A 14,685-nucleotide genomic window follows, 5' to 3' on the forward strand; every position below is an offset into this window, starting at 1 on the left:
CCTGATTCCACGGTAAAACCTGGTTTGAAGGTCTGGCTCCTGCTCACCACTTGGCATCTGTAGGTTTTCCATTCAGAGCTGAGTCACATTTGCCAGCCCAAGACAAACTGGTCCCCTACATGAATCCCACTTTATCATTGTATATGATGTTTTTAATGTATTGCTGGATGCAGTTTGCCAAATTTTGTTGAATGTTTTAGCATTTACATTCATCAGCAATATTGGCTTGTAGTTTTATTTGTTTGCTGTGTCTATCTGTTTGGGGGATTAGGGTGATACTAGATTCATAAAAAGAGTCTGAGAGTCTTTACTCTTGGATTTTTTTTTTTTTTTGGAATAGTCTGAGAAGGATGGGGTTTAGCTTTTCCTTAAATCGTTTTTAAAATTCTCCTGTGAAACCATCCAATCCATTGATTTTGTGTGGCATGAGTTTTTTGATTACTGATTCAATTTCACCAGTTGTTATTGGACTGTTCAGGTTTTCTGCTTCTTCTTCATTCAGTTTTGAGAGATTATAATTTTCTAGAAAATTTGTCCATTTCATCCTGGATTTAAAATTTCTTGGCATATAGTTTTTTGTAGTAATTTCTCACAATCCTTTGTACCTATGTGGTGTCAGTTATAATTTCTCCCCTTTTGTTTCTGATTTTCTTTATTTCAGTCCTCTCTGTTTTTTATGTCTTCTTAAAGACTTGTCAATTTTATTTATCTTTTCAAAGAATGAGCTACTGTATTTATTAATCCTTTGGATTGCCCTTTTAGTCTCTATGTCATTTAATTCTGTTCTGATCTTGGTTATTTTGTTCCTTCTATTTGCTCTGGGCTTTTCTTGTTGTTATTCCAGTTCTTGTAAGTGTAGAGTTGGGTTGATTATTTGAAATTTTTCCATCTTTAATAAGTAGACCCGTGTCACTATGTACTTCCCTCTCATGACTGTCTTTGCTGTGTCCCATAACTTTTGGAGTATCGTGATTAATTTTCATTTGTTTCCAGGAACTTTTTGATTTTTTCCTTCATTTCTTCATTAACCTATTCATTTTTAATAGCATGCTATTCAATCTCCATGAATTTGAGTGTTTTTTCTTTTTCTTTGAAATTTGTTTCTAGTTTCAGGCTCTTGTTTTCTGAGAAAATGCTTGATATGATTTCAATTTTCTTGAATTTGTTCAGGCTCATTTTGTGTCCTATCATGTGTTCTGTCTTTGAAAATATTCCATGTGCACTTGAAAAGAATGTGCATTTTGCTTGTTTGGGATGAAAAGTTCTATATATATCAATTAAGTCTATTTGATCTAGGGCATTGTTCAATGCTACAGTATCCTTGTTGATATTTTCTATGGAAGATCTGTCCATTTTTGATAGTCGGTTACTAAAATTCCCTAGTATAAGTGTGTTGTTCTCTGTATCTCTCTTAAAGTCCTCCAAAATTCTTCTTATATATTTGGGTACTCCTATGTTGGGTTTATATATGTTTATGATGTTTATGTCTTCTTGGTGTATTCTTCCTTTGAGTTTTATGAAGTGTCCTTCAGTGTCTCTTTTTACGGCTTTTGTTTTGAAGGCTATTTTTTTAGGATATAAGCATTCCTACCCCAGCTTTTATTTTCAGTCCATTTGCTTGGAATATTTTTTCCAACCCTTCACTTTCAGTCTGTATAAGTCTTTTGTTCTGAGGTGGGTATCTTGTAGGCCCCATATGTGTGGAACATGTTTTCTTATCCATTCAGCTAGCCTATGTCCTTTGATGGGAGCATTTAATCCATTAATATTTAATATTATTCTTGACATGTACATATTCATTTTCTCCCCTTGATACGTGTGTTTTCTCTCTCTTACTCTTTTTCTTCCTCTTCTTAGTAGTCCCTTTAGCATATCTTTTAGTGGTATATTGGTGGAGGTATATTCTTTCAGCCTTCTTTTGCCTGGGAAACTCTTCATTTCACCTTCCATTTTAATTGAAAGCATTGTAGAGTAGAGTGGTCTTGGTTGCAGCCCTTTGCTTTTAATTATTTGGAATATTTCTTGCCTTTCCCTCCTGGATTGTTGTGTTTCTGTTGCAAAATCAGCTGCTAGCCCTTTTGAAACTCCTTTGTACGTTACTTATTGTTTCTCCCTTGCTGTTTTTAAGATTCTCCCTTAGTCTTTAAAAGTTGACATTTTCATTATTATGTATCTTGGAGTAGGCCTCTTTAGATTCCTCTTAATTGGGACCCTATTTGCTTACTGAACTTTCATGGTCCTTCCCCTCTTGAAGTTCAGAAAGTTCTCTGTCAATATATTTTCAAACAGGGTTTCTATCTCTTTCTCTTTTTCTTCTTCTTCTGGTTCCCTGTGATTTGAATGTTGCTGTGTTTCATGATGCCTTGCAGTTCCCTTAAGCTTTCTTCATATTTTGTAGTCTTTTTTCATGCAGTTGCTTTATCTGGATATTTCTTTCTACCTTGTCTTTCAGTTCATTAATTCAATCCTCAGCTTCATCCAACCTGGTTATAATTCCCTGTAGTGTGTTTTTTATTTCAGAAATTGTATTCTTCATTTCTTCCTAGTTCTTGTTTATAGTATCTATTTCCTTTTTCATTCTGTTGTTGTTCTTACTCAGTTCTTTGTAGTTGTCTGTGAGTTCTGTAAGGAACTTTTTAACCATCCTTTTGAATTATATATTTGGTAGTTTGCTTGCTTCCATTTTATGGATGGTTCTTGCTCTTTTACTAGGGAGTCTTCCATTCCTTTTTATTGCAATTTCCTTCCTTTTCTCCTCATTTTAGGTGACTCTTTTTGTTCATTTCTGTGTTTCCCAATGCTCCATTTTACTAGCTGTCTTCATAGGGTGAACTTCCATGGTAGGAGTTTTGTGGTGTAGGACTCAGTGGTGTGATCTTTTTGATCACCTTGCCTAGATGCTCTAGAGTTGCCCTTCATCTGTTTGTGTGGGCTCTCTTTTTGTACTTGGGTTTTACCTTTTGGTGGCTCCTTTGTTGGTGGGTTCTCTCCTCCAGTGGGTATTCACAACCCTCACCTTATCTTGTATGTGATCAAAGGCAGAGTGAAGGGGAAATGGTTTGAGACAGCCAGAGAGTATTCTGTGGGATTTAAAGTACCAACAAATAGAGAACAGATAAGAGATCCTTTGGAGAAATGCAGCAATAACCTTGATATTTCGCCCAGCTAGCCATTTCTTATAAAAGGTGAAAAGCAGATAAAATTCTTATTAAAAGAAAAAAAAGTCAGCTGACTCCAGAAAGCAGAGCACTTATGTGAGCTTAGATGTTGAGATATGGTGTAAGGGATAGAAACTTGGCACATTGTAGAACAGAATAAAATTAACCACAACAGTAACAAAGCTCAGGAAGATAGTGAAATGGATCAAGACCAGGAAAGGGTGCTGTATGGGATTTAGAACAACAATAATAGGAAGAGAAATATATGATCTGAATAAAAACTAAAACACCAAGAGTAGTATGTTTTTGGAATATGAGTTAAATGAAAGAAGAGAAATTAAAATACAAAATGACAGGGAAAACAAAGAAATCCAGTCAAACAAACAAATTCAGTGAAATCAAACAAAGAAAACTAAATAGAAAGAAGAAAAGTAAAAAAAAAACACACAAAAGTAAAATAAAAAATAAAATGCAAGTTCTGTAAGACAGCAAAGTGACATTAAAAAGCCTCCTACTGACTTTAAACGTGCTAAAGGGGTTGTGCTGGTCTTCCTGGATACTGCAGGCAGAGGGTGTTTTACCCCTTTCTTGTGGTCCTGCAAGGATAGGGGCTAGGACCAGGCGGCAATGTTCAGAGGTGCCCAGCCCCAGCCCAAGCCCTCAGGTTATTGTGCAGCCACATTTTCCATGTATATCAGGGCAGTGCCTTTTTAATCTACCTTGTTGTGCCACCCTTTGATTAGTCCATGAGGTGTACCAATGAAAGAAACTCGCACCCCTCCTCCTCCTTCTTTGCTAGACTGGGTGTCACACAGGCACAGTCCCTTTCGTGTAGTTTAGGTCCTCTATTAAATTAAGTCTCTCTGGGGAGTGCTACCTCACTGAGTCCCTGCTACCCCCCTTTGATCTGCTTGTGGGGCACTCTGGTTTGGAGCAAATCATGCCCCTGCTCCTCCTTGAGAGCCTTTTTTGAGTGAAGTTCCCTCGTTTGAGGGCAGTCATTCCTAACAAGTGCCCAGCTTTTCACACAGCCCAACTCTTTAACCAGTCCAGTGACTACCTGGGTCATGGCCAGTCATGGCCCATCTTTTATCCCATCTCCAGATGTCACCCACCTCTCCAATTTCCTTGGTACTGCCCCAGCCAGTGACCACAGTCCCAGACAGGTAATACCATCTGCCTTGTGTCTCCCACTGAGTCTTTATGCCCCCAGGGATTTCAAGCATCCAGGTCTCTCCTGGTGCAGGACTGGCTTCCCTGCTCTGGGAGGGGGGGGGGAGCTTTGAAGTTACAGTGGCCGGCTGGGTCTCCTCCAAAGCTCCTGCAGGGATCGCAGTCCCCCATGCAAGGCCCAGGGACCTTCCTGTCTGCTTACAAAATCTCTTTACCATCCATTTTTAAATGTCTTCTGCAATCTTTGGGTTCCAAACTTCATATAAATTGGGAATCTGTTGACTGTTCACCCAGGTCTTCAGAATATCAACTAGGTGTCCCTGCTGGGTGCACAAGCAAGTGGGTTAAGCTCCTACCTACCTTGCTGCCATCTTTAAAGTTCACCCACCAATGTATGTTTTCTGTAGCTCAGACTCATCATGGCTCTATAGTTTTTTTCCTTTGTTGATAGATGGCATCACATTAATTAAATTCATACATGTATAGAAATATCCCCTGACATTTCTCTAAGCCACTTTTAGCATCTATAGTCATTTAGAAATAAAAATCAGATACGATGTAAATTAATGTAAAATGATGGGAATGGGCATGCCATAGTTTGTTTTCAAATAAATACAATCACTGCATATAATTTTCAATTCATGTAGCAAGCTTTCTTTTTAAGTATAATTCTTCTTTTGGGAAATAATTTCTATAAAAATTAATATATCTACTGTAAGTTAACTAAACATTTTACTAAGACATAACACCAAAACTTAGAATAAGATAGTCTAAAAAATTAAGACAATTTGAGGATTTTATGCCAAAATTAAGGAAAATGATACTGTGTAACTAAAGTATCAAGTTCAAGATGGGTATGCAAAAAGTGGTGATATCAAAAGGAAATAGTACAAATCAGGTCATTTGGACCAGGATTAGCTCCTGAGGACATTGCAGATGTCGTGGTTAGACTACACCCCCAGGTAATCTATCCTTTTTTGTTTAATTTGTTTCATTAACATTAAGTTAGTTTCAAATTTCAACTATGGCTTTAAAGTTTTCATAAACCTTTCCTTGATTATCTCATAAGTTAGGTACTCCATACTCATTCATAATCTCTTAGGACTCTGATTTTGCCACTGTCATCATATTTTATTATGCCTTATAATCATGTATTGCAATTTTTATAAACAAATAAACATTATCACCCTTGTGAACAACTAGAATACTAGGATCATGTTTTATTCATTAAGTATCAGCAAATTAGCATAGATCCCATTACATAATATTAATTCAATATATATGTATATTGACTTGAATAAAATGTTCAATTTCAGTTGTTTTAATTTGCACTTCATGGTTTACCTATTTATATATATTTGTATAAGAAAGGCAATCAATACTGAAGCGTTTTAACCTTTCTATAGGCATTTTTTCACTGTGCTTGCATTCTTGTCATATTATTTTTCATCACATTGTACATAGTATCCTCTTTAAAGTACTACCATTCATTCATCTTTTTATATTATTATTTCATTCTAGTAGATTTTATAGATTTCCCCAATACCTCTTTTTCCTGTTTCTTTGTCGAGAGTGCTTCTTTTTTTATTTCAAAATCCTTTTTTTAAAACAGGTCACAACACTAAGCTTCTGGACCATTCTGCCAATATATGAGCTACAAATGCTTACTCAACCTAAAGTGATTCTTATATGGCTAATAAAAAAGAGACAGTTGCCTTCTACAATCAAAACAGCACATAGCTCTAGTTATTTTGCTACCATTTTGATGACTAATCATGCAATAAAATATCACAAAAACTTTATCTTATCCCTCTGTAAAGAAATCAGACTTATGTCATTATTTTTCAACATGAAAAATACAGGTTAGAATACAGAAACAATTTTTTTATATCAGTCTCACCCTCTCACTATCCCCTTCCATCATTAGGCCTTTGTGTATGTAATTCCAGAACACAATTCTATAGTCCCAGTGGGACTGAGGCTCTGTTCTGCAGTTTCAAAAATTTGAACTCATTACTATGTACAGAGAAACAACTCTCTCAGGGAGTGAATTCACAATGAACAAGCATGCAAAGTCTGTTTTTTATACCACATTTAAAATATACATATTTACAATAAACAATAATCATGCGGAAAACAATATCTATGCTCTTGGAACCAGAATGTCTATATCTTTATAACATCTGTGAAAAGTTGAACAGGATATAGATAACAGTGCATAATAATCTACATCAGTATACTGCCCTTGCCTCTTACCGAAGGAGTGACTGCCATGCCAGTGTGAGCCTGCCAGTATTAACCCAAAAGAATCATATTTTGGTTTATTTTGTGTTTGGGGGGTTTTATGAAATTATTATTTACTTACTTACTTACTTACTTACTTATGTATTTATTTATTGTATTTTTCCATTGCCATTTAATACTCTTATACCACCCCCCTGCCCAGCAATCACCACACTGTTGTTCACAGCCAGGAATCCTTTTTCCTTTTTGTTCAATCCCTCTACCCTCTAACTCCCCCTGCGCACTTGGCTGTCATCCAGCTCTCTATCTACAAGCCTGTCTCTATTTTCCCTGCTAGTTCAATTTGTTCATTAGATTCCAGGTATGAGTGAAATCATATGGTATTTGTCTTTCTCTGACTGGCTTATTTCACTTGGTATAATGTTTCCAGGTCCATCCATATATTGCAAAGGGTAAACATTTCTTTTTTTACAGTCTGGGAGCATTCTATTGTGTAAACATCCCACAGCTGTTTTATCCACTCATCTATTGATTAGGCACCTGGGCTGTTTCCATATCTTGGCAATTATAAATAATGTTACAGTGAACATAAGGGTGCTTTGTTTTTTCAAATCAGTGTTTTGGCTTTTTGTTAATATATCCCCAGAAGTGGGAATGCTGGGTTGAAAGGTAGATCCATTTTTTAAATTTTTAAGGTATCATTCTGATTTCCACAGTGGCTGCACTAACCTGTCTTCCCACCAATAGTGCAAACGAGTTCCCCTTTCTCCACATCCTTGCCATTAATTCTTGCTTGTTGATTTACTTACGTATGTATTTAATTGTTGTTCGATTATATTTGAATAAGACTTGATTCTCCACCAATCTTCTTCCCCCTTCTGGATTTTCAGTTTGTTATTGTGTTAGTTTATAATTTTGTTCGGAGTATACCTTCACTTACGTCACACCTCTTTGATTGAATTTAGAATAATTTTATAGACCAACTTTTACAGTAGGTTTTTAATGTTATATTTTAAGGTTATTACTTCATATAGTTTTAATTTAAAATGCATACTCTTTCAAATAGAGAACAAAGTGACAGTGACCACAGGGGATGGGGGAGGAAGATAATGGGGGAAAGAAGAGAAAGGGCCAAGCCGAGGACCATGTATGAAGGACCCATTGACAAGGACAACGGGGGAAGGATTGAATGTGGAGGGTGGGGTGGGAAGGGCAGGGGAGAATAATGGGGGTAAAATGAGGACAACTGTAATTGAACAATAATAACTAATTAACTAACTAACTAAATGAATAAATAAAAATGCCATATTATTTCAAATCACTGAAAACTGTGAAGGAAGGAAAGAAAAACAAAGCAAATATGTACTTATTACTTATTTCTTTCACATGTTTTAAAATATCTGAAATTTTCACAATAACTATTTGACAAATATTACCACATTTTTTCAAATGAAATGAGGCTGTAAAACATTACATAATTGCCTAAATTACATGTATGGTTAGGATGCAAACCTAGCTATAACTCCAAAGTATACTTTCTTTTTTTAAAAAAATTTGGCCCCTCATCATATTTTTTAATTTAATCTTCATTATATATATATATATATTAGAACAGCTTATATTCGAATATATTATATATATATTTGATCTTTATTACATATATATGTGTATATATATGTACATATATATATATACATACATATATATACATACCAAAGTGTACTTTCTACTACATACTGCAGAGAACCCTAAGCAATTGGATGAAGTTACTGTAGAGACTAAGGGGAAAAAACCTTATTAAATCCACAAAAATTAATCTTATATACACTTAATAATTTGCATTATTATTGGTATTTTGTTCAGTAATCAAGATGTAAGCATATACAGTTTAGTACACAGTTGTAGTTAATAACAAAATATCAAACTACTTTTGAATCAGAACAAAAATAAAAAACCTTAGAACATGAAGCTGTTCTAATGTTTTACTTAGCTAATTTCAGTTAAGTACACTGAATCCACTATTGAAAACTTAATCCACTATTGAAAACTTTCTTCCAGGTCCTGACTAGGTAGCTCAGTTGGTTGGAGGGTCATCCCAGTGCTCCAGAGTTGTAGGTTCAATTCCCAGTCAGGGCATGTACAAGGATCAACCAATGAATACATAAATAAGTGGAACAACATACTGATGCTTCTTTCTCTCACTCTAAAATCAGTTAAAATGCTACAAAATATCCCTCTATAACATAAAAATTGAGTAACATACATTTTCACATCGAACTTTCTGTTAAATAATTTTTTGTATTGGTCATATAAAAAAGCACATAGTCTTTCCCTCTTCAAAACCTAAAAGAATAGTGGGAACAACATTAGTTTTTAGATAAGAAATTGGGGGTCAAAAGTAGTAACAATTTTCTTTAAACACAAAGAACCAATTTAAAAAATAAAGCAAAAATCTCCAAATGTAATGTTATACAAATACTGTAATATGCGAACTTATTTGATGTTAACAATAAACAAAACATTTCCTAACTATGAAAAGAATCACAATTAGAAAGCTCTGCATTGCCCTAGCCTGGTGGATCAGCTGTTTGGAGCATTGTTCCATGCCCCAAAGGTGGGGGCTGGATTCCCAGTTGTAGCACATACCTAGGTTGCAGTTTCAATCCCCATTCAGAGTGAGAATGGGAGGCAACCAGTCAATGTTTCTTTCTCACATCAATGTCTGTCTCTCTTTCTTTCTTTCCACTCCTCTCTGCCTAAAATCAATGAACATATTTTTTAAAGATTTTATTTATTTATCCTTAGAGGGGAAGGGAAGGAGAGAAGGAGAGAAATATCAATGTATGGTTGCCTCTCATGAGTCCCCTGCTGGGAACTGGCCTGCAACCCAGGCATGTGCCCTGACTGGGAATCGAACCACGATCGTGTGGTTCGCAGTCCCGCACTCAATCCACTGAGCTACACCAGCCAGGGCCGAACATATTTTTTAAAGAAAGAAAATTTGCTCTAATGTCGATAAAAGTGTACCCTTCAAGGAAAGGTTCTAAGGTACTTTCTCAAGAAGCTATTCCATAAACATTATTCCCTTAGAAAAAATATTACAGCCAACTAATATCTCAAACCTGAGTGTTTCCTCTCATTGCTCCAAATTCAAGGCTATAATAAAAATTTAGTTTTCACATTTCTAAGTTTAAATTTTGGCATTTCTTGATTATTGCTCGTAATCTTTGTACTCATTTCAACACAACTACTACCTCTCATATGAAATTTATTTGTATACATTGGCTAGCTTATATTTTTTATTTCCCTTCCTTCTAGTGATTTTTTATCCATTATTGTAATCTTGCATCAGATCCAGACTTGAAAAATTAATGTAGTATATACTTAGTACACTCTTACTAAATGCTAACATAGTATGAGGCAGCTAACTAGTTTCTATTAAATGACCATAGCCATATACTCCTTGCATAATTTCTATTTTTTCATACATAGACTGCTTATTTATGTGTGAGCCATTGGTCTTAAGAAACAGCTATTTCTTGTCTATCTAGTATATAAATAAGGCACACTTGTGGGTGACAAAATAATAATTATTATTATTACCAATTATAATCATATAATTGGTAGCAGGTGGTCCTGTACATCAAGAATCTCGTCCCTACAGAGAACAATGGGCACACCTCACAGTTTTACTCTCTTCCTGTACTATCCTGTCTATACTATACTGATCACAGCAAGGAGCAGGAAGTACGTGAAGACAGACCAGCAGTGGCCCAAAAGAAAATAAGTAAATTCCATCTTGTACCCACCCTACACCTTATCTCCTGGTGTCACTTGTCTCTGGTTTCCCAAGATATTAGTCTCTCTATGTACAAGGGTGGACCCTGGCAAAAAAAAAACCATCATGCATTTATAAAAATGTGTATTTATTCTTGCATGTTTAAACTTCAGTCACCTTCAAAGTTTCACCTCTTCCAGAGCAGCAAAACATTTCCCTTTGAGGACTTTTTTTTATCCAGGGAAACAAAAAGAAGTCACTCAGGGTGAGATCCAATAAATAGGGTCGGTGAGGCACTGGAATCATGCTGGGTTTTTTTGTTCAAAAACTGAACTTGCAGCAGTGTGGGCAATTGTACTCATAAATCACTCATCATGAAATGGGCAAACACAGTGAAAGAGTCTTCAAAAACTGTTCACTAAAGCCAAACAGCCTCTCACAACAACACCAGCTGGTACACTGATACAGATGGGTTCCTAGAACACTCACCTGGTTGGGGAAGCCTGTAGCATAAGGGGCCCACTCTCCAAAAGATAATTTTGTTTGTTTGTGTGTGTATGTGTGTCCCCCCTCATATATTCTTGACATCTCATATTTTGTAATATATTAACCTAACCTGTCCTTCATTTCCTCAAATATGATTCAGGTTCCAAAACTACCTTTTCTTTCATCCTTACAACCATCAGTTTTTCTTTTCAATTGCCTGATTTAGAAGTAGTGTGTTTGCCTAGACATAGTATAGGCACTGGTACGAGAAAAGAAATGGTGGACTTGGTATTAGGAAATAACACATTAAGCATTCCAAAATGTTTTGTTGTGTAAAATTCTATTACAGTATTTATAAAGTGTGTGTTAAAAACTTATATAATTGCAATTTACAGGTTAACTGCATATTTAATATCCTCATTAAAAAATATTACATGGAGCCCTGGCTGTTTTAGCTCAGTGGATTGAATGTGGGCCTGCAAACTAGAGGATCGCTGTTCAATTCCCAATCAGGGCACATGCCTGGGTTTCAGGCCAGTTCCCAGCAGGGGACTCACGAGAGGCAACCATACATTGATATTCTCTTCCTTTCTCCTTCCCTTCCCCTCTAAAGATAGATAAATAAAATTTTCAAAAAATATCACATGAAGAAGTCTAGAAAGTACTATAATCACTATACTGAAGAAATTGAGACCAAGAAAGGTTAAGTGACTTGTTCAGCATCACAGCGTAATTAATAACAGAGTCTATGTACGACTTTTTTAGTCCTGCTCACATGCTCCTTTATCACGCCATGCTGCCAACACAATCAGCCTTAACACTTTGGTTTTTTGTCTCCACATTCAATCCTTCGGATTGACTACATAAAGAGGCTTCATTTTCCTTTTGAAATGAGGACAGTTTCCGTTCTGGTTGTCTTTTTGTTTATTTAAAACTTTCTCCACAGTTGAAATTTCCTTTGGCTGTGTATTTTACCATACATCTTCTAAAGGTTTTTCTGTAACCTGGTTATACCTAACTCTCAAATTTCAATAAAATCCACAGAGACCAGATAGAACTGAGAGCAGACAACCATGGCATCTTTCCTCAAGTCCAAGATTATTTTTTAAAGAATGGTCAATGTAATGTAATTCTGACTACTGAAATGTTAGAGAAAATAGGCTTCAAAGCACCCTGAGATGTTGTCCTCAGCCCACTCTTGATAAAGAATGGAAAGACATGCTATACTCCCTTCCTGTCTCTGGATATTACCAGGTACCTGTAACACTTGGATCTACAACAATCCATAAATGATCCACCAAGAATGGCAGAGGAGCTAGATGGGAGGACCTAATGCCACCAATAATCTGATGAGTGAACTAAATCTGAAAGCACCTTACCTCTAGGCTTTGTTAGGTGAAATAATAAATACCCGTATTGATCTAGTCAGTTTTCATGGGGCTTCCAATAGCTGCAACTATAAGCACACAAATTGATACTGTGAGGATGAGCCTTACTATGATGCCAATTTATTGTATGTAGTGCCCTTTAAAAATTAGACCACATCATGTCCAGGGAAACACACATACTCATATTAATGTTTAAAACTGATATTTTATTACTCCACAAGGAAAACCCTTTTGAACAGTTTGGAGAAAAGTAGCACATTTTATTCTAAAATGTATTTTTTTTTCTTAATTGATCCTCTCCACTGTGGTCAAACGGATAACACAGAAACTAAATCTCTTCAACTTAAAATTCTTCTAAGACTCTCCAAGGCTGTTACTTATAGCAATGTTTCTCACCCATGGCTGAACATTTTAATAACTTGGGAAGATTTTTGGAAATAATGATTCCCAAATTCCCTCAGAGATTCTAGCATATGAAATCTGGATGTGGCCTGGCTATCATGATTTAAATGTGCAGCCAAGGTTGAAAATCCCTTCCCTAAAGATTAATTTAATTAGTTTAGGATAGGAACTGGAAATTATATGTTTTTATTTAAAAGGTAAAGGGACTTATGGACATGGACACAGTGTGGTAATTGTGGGACAAGGAGGTAATAAGGAGGACAATGGTAATAGAAAATATAATGAAAAAAATAAAGTCTCCAGGTGACTGTAAAATAGCCGGGATTAAGAAACATGGATTTATGAGAAAAAGTACAAATTCCTTACATGGATACAGCATATTTTATGAGATGTTTTCAAGTATTTTCAAACTGCCTTCATAAACAAGGACTGCTTCTTTACTCTATGTTCCAGTTACTGTACATCATTTAGGATATTATTCCATTTCATGTAACAGAACTAAAAACCAGTGGCTTAAACAGAATAGAAATATATCTTTTTCTCTTATTTAGAAAAATATTTTAAGATATACATTAATGGCTCCAAGTTGATACCAGAGACCCACACAAATCTGTATTTTACACATCAGTGGCCAGAACTTAATCAAATGGACAAATGCAGCTACACGGGAGACTGACCACATTGTCTTTACAAAGTCAGTATTATAATAAATGGGAAATAGAGAATAGATACTGGTCGGCAACCAACCCTGTATCCCAAACTACATAAATTTCCTCAAATATCATGTTTCTTCTGTCCATGTGTGTCTCTATTTCACTCTCAAGCAATTACTTGCTTTTCAAGTCTCAGCTTAACTATCAGATTAGTTACAAACTTCCTGTTTTCCTATTTATGTAAAATTGATTACTCAACTGACTTCCTTACACAAACTAATATCTTACCACCTAAGAAATTGTATTGCACTTATGAGTTTACTTCATTTTGCCTTTAAAGAACTATTAGCTCTTTGAGGGCAAAAAGAGTTTTAGGATATAAATACTTCTAGCATTTGAAGGTATTGTAACCATATCACAGGGTTGAACCCTGCCTCTACAGCTTATTTCCTGTGTGAAAAAATTAAGGGAAGTGATCTATATCTCAGTATCTCAGTTTTTCTACTTGTAATTTTATATTTCAATAAAATAAATAATGTCTATTTATCAAAGTTATTAAGAGAATGAAATGAATTAATAACCATAAAACACTCTAAATAGTCCTTGGCACACTTTAAGTGCCATAGAAGTAGCAGTAAAACATTTTAGTGAACTGCCTTGCATGAAATAATGCCACATTTGTTGAATAAAGTGATGCATCCACTATGGAAAACAGTATGAAATATCCTCAGAAAACTAAAAATAGAATTGCTTTTGACCCAGTAATTCCACTGCTAGGACTATATCCTAAGAACCCTGAAACACCAATCCAAAAAAACCTATATACCCCAATGCTCATAGTAGCACAATTTACAATAGCCAAGTGCTGGAAGCAACCTAGGTGTCCATCAGTAAATGAATGGATAAAAAAACTGTGGTACATTTACACAATGGAATACTACACAGCAGAAAGAAAGAGGGAGCTCCTACCCTTTGTGACAGCATGGATGGAACTGGAGAGTATTATGTTAAGTGAAATAAGCTAGGTGGCTAAAGACAAAAACCTTATGCTCTCACCTTTAAGTGGAACCTAATCAACAAAACAAATAAGCAAGCAAAATATAACCAGAGACATTGAAATTAATAGCAAATGGACAGTAACCAGAAGAGAGATGGGATGGAGTAATGGGGGGAAAAGAGTGAAGGATTTTCAGGAACAACTATGCAGGGCACATGGACAAAAATAAGTTGGGGTGGAATCACAGGGGAGGCAGGTGGGGACGGCTGGGGTCAGGGTGAGAGGTGGGAGAAAGAAGTAGAAAATTATAGTTGAACAACAATAAAATTCAAAAATATTTACTAAAAAGAGAATTAGCAGTTAAACGTTTTAATTAGTTTTCTTGCATGAAATCATGCCACATTTG

The sequence above is a fragment of the Sturnira hondurensis genome, unplaced genomic scaffold (assembly GCF_014824575.4).
Source record: "Sturnira hondurensis isolate 20B ecotype Veracruz unplaced genomic scaffold, ASM1482457v3 Scaffold0016433, whole genome shotgun sequence".
NCBI lineage: Eukaryota > Metazoa > Chordata > Mammalia > Chiroptera > Phyllostomidae > Sturnira > Sturnira hondurensis.